This window comes from Myotis davidii, unplaced genomic scaffold (genome assembly GCF_000327345.1).
Source record: "Myotis davidii unplaced genomic scaffold, ASM32734v1 scaffold281, whole genome shotgun sequence".
Lineage (NCBI taxonomy): Eukaryota > Metazoa > Chordata > Mammalia > Chiroptera > Vespertilionidae > Myotis > Myotis davidii.
Window position 1 is genome coordinate 6,848,486 of NW_006293784.1, and position 3,330 is coordinate 6,851,815.

The 3,330-nt window shown below is 50.6% G+C and overlaps 1 pseudogene; it reads right to left on the reverse strand.

Moving 5' to 3' along the window:
• Positions 1-1,960: 1,960 nt before the first annotated feature.
• The window catches only part of LOC102756135, an 18,781-nt pseudogene continuing 17,411 nt past the window's right edge, over positions 1,961-3,330 (reverse strand).

The window sequence follows — 3,330 nt, forward strand, 5'->3', positions numbered from 1 at the left end:
GCATTCTTTGTGTTTGGGGTTCCCACCATTTGATCTGTCAGACGCATTTACTCATAAGGATGAACATTTAGTTTGGGTCTCAGGCCGAGGTGGCCCACTACAGATCATTGCCTAAAAGAAATGGTGCTGAGCTCTGAGGAAAACAAGCCAGGCCTGCCTCTACTAGTCCAGTGAAACTTTAGATCCCAGCAAACCTGCCTCTCAGATGCTTTTGATCCCTAATAAACTGGGGTGTTGTCTTCCGGTTTCAGAGGTCTGAACCGATTATACCCTGGAAACAGAGCTCAGTTTCAAAGCACTCCTCTCTGCCTGGGTCCTTGGGCTATGAAGGGCTACATTCTGTCTTGGTAAATTCTGTTCGGCCAGGAGTTCAAGACCAAGAATAATTCCAGCTGGAGACCAGAGGCTGGTAGAAGATTTGCTGAGATGTCCCGGGAGGGGTCATTTCCCAATCTGAAGCCTTTTTCATGACTAGGACTTCATGCCCTTCCTCCGCCGAGGCCTTCAGACCCCAGAGAGTATTTGCCTTTCAAGAGGTCTCTTCCTTTGCTCTCAGGGGTCAGCTCTGGGCTAACCTGTTGAGCTGGGACCGGCCTGAGTTGGGAGCTGTGGCTCTGCTCACCTTTTACTTCCATCTTGCAGAGCTGTGAGTGCTTTTGTGAACTGGCCTTGAAAAAGGATTTTGGTGGATTTTTTTTAAAAACACAACCTCTTTATTTCTTCTTTTTTAAAATATATATTTTATTGATTTGGAGAAGAAGGGAGAGGAATAGAGAGCTAGAAACATAGATGAGAGAGAAACATTGATCAGCTGCCTTCTGCACATTCCCTACTGGGTATGTGCCCGCAACCAAGGCACATGCCCTTGACCGGAATCGAACCTGGGACCCTTGAGTCCACAGGCTGACACTCCATCCACTGAGCCAAACCGGTTAGGGCACTTTATTTCTTTTTGAGACATAAATGTTCAGTTTGGATGATGCAGATGAGCCAAGGACTAATGACAATGGCTAGCTCTTCCATTTGTTCCAGTGAATTCCAATGGAGGAAGAGGGCATAGTATCTAGACTGTGTTGGTCTATTAATATTCAGCTTATCCAATCTACAGCTTGGTACCTCTTGAGCAGGACTGTCCCAGGAAGGCCGGATATGATAACAGTCAAGGATGGAGAGGGCAGACATGGAGAATTCAACACGTATATGCAGCTTAGCCCCTGTCCCCATAGGCTCTCTAAAGTTCCCTATTTGGTCAGAGCTGGCTCATCGTGGCTCCTGTTAGGTTAGGTGGCTCAGGAGGCGGCGTAGGAAATAAAGAGAGTCCAGTTAATCAGAAAAGAAAGAAAGGAAAGGTTTTATTCTGCGTCCCCGGTAGGCCCACAGACCCCAAAGACAGGGCACGTGGATCCGCACCCACAGGGAGGGGGGAGCTTTCTTTATACAGCTGTTCAGTGAGGGCGGGGGAGCATGAGCTGTGGGAGTTCCCGCCGCGGGGGTGCGGGGGTCCTCACGGTTTCCAGGTGTCATCATCGGCCTGGTAGCTGACCTGTTAGGAATTCCAGGGCGGGACCGGTATCTGCGTCACCATTTACCTGGTGCACTGGCCTGTTACGTTTACCTGGTACTGACCTGTTACGGATTCTAGGAAGGGCTTAGGATTCTGCGTCGCCATCTGCCTGGTGGAGGCATGCATCAGCTCCTGGACCCCCTTCCGACCTCACAGCTCCACTGTGCCTCGGATTCTGCGTCACGGCTTCTGAGGCAGAGTAGGTTCAGATCGTCCGGAAGCTGGGGTCACTCCCTTGGCAGCTTGCTGGGCTAAGCAGTACTTACATCGTTTGGTCTTGGGCCTTCGAAGTTCCCCGCAGTCACAGCTACCCTGACAGCGTCAAGCCGGCTTAGCATCGCCGCACACCAGGACGCGCCCCGCTGTGGGACCGGCTCTTCTGGTAACGTCAGTGCATGAGGGGCTACCACAACACCGCGATTTTTTTCTTCAACCTTCTAAATTATATTTTTACTTTTTACTTTATTGTTGTTGTTGCTGTTGACTCTATTACAGATTTTTGGGAAAGGAGCAGGCAACTGTGTCAGGGTTGAGCTCCCATTTGACATTGTTCTGCATCCCCACCTGCAGTGACAGCTACTCAGAAATCTCACTGTCACCTCACCTGCCTTGGTCTGATCTTTTCTCATTTTCCCTCTCGTCTTCGCAGTTTCTCCTCTTCAAACGGCTTCTTGTTCCCAGGGGTGCATGTGCAGCCAGTCTCGGAGGAAGGAGTCATATGGCCCAGATTTCTTCACTGAAACCAGGTCTCCCAGACTCGAAGCTCCTCTATCGACTGCGTGAGGATGGGCTCCAGGGTGTCTTTGGGCCAGTGTTTCACATCCCCCACCAGCTGGTAGACACAGAGTCGCCAGTGCAGGCTCTGCTTCCGGCCATCCTGGCCGGTGGCACCTTCTCCTTCGCTCCACGATGACCTTGCCCTGGCGGCCGGAGAGTGAGGGCGAGCCTGACCTTGAAAGAGTTTTATAGAATCTCTCCCTGTTCTCGGTTTGTTTGTTATGCTGCAAGAATGTGACTCAACAGCCTCCACACCCCAGTGACTCATCGAAGCTTTAATGAGCTGTGTTTTCCAGGCCTTCCTGGGGCAGCGCCTCCTCTAATGTTGTCCAGGGGCTGCCCAGGCCAGGGCACTGCCCTGCTCGAGCCACAATGGGAGTGAAAAAACGCTCCCCACAGGCAGGCCGAGGGAAAGGCAAGGTGAATTCTGGGTTGTTCCACTCCCTAACAGTGCAACCTCTTGCCCTTCCCAGGCCCAGCCTGGGAGGTGAAAGCTAAATGTCAGGAGGAACCTACACAGTGGGATCGATTTGAAGGCATCTGGCAGGGTGATTTCTTCTTTGAGATAAAGACAGTTACTAGGGGTTTCATGGAGAAGTCTGTTTACTTTTTTTAAAAAATTGATTTCAGAGAGGAAGGGAGAGGGAGAGAGAGAGATAAAAATACCAATGATGAGAGTGAATCATTGATTGGCTGCCTCCTGCACGCCTCGCATTGGGGATCAAACCTGCAACCAGCATGTGCCCTGACCAGGAAACGAACCATGATCTCCTGGTTCATAGGTCGGTGCTCAACTACTGAGCCACGTCAGGCTGGTGAAACCTGTTTACTTTTCATTAATTGGGTCTTTGATTTGTGGGGCATTCAGTTTGCTGGGGGAAAAACTATCTGGCTATTAAGCTTCTGGGGGCAAGGTGGAGAAAATCATACAATTAGCAATTCAGAGATTTTCAGAATCTCTGGCCACATCAAAAGATGGGGCAGGGAAA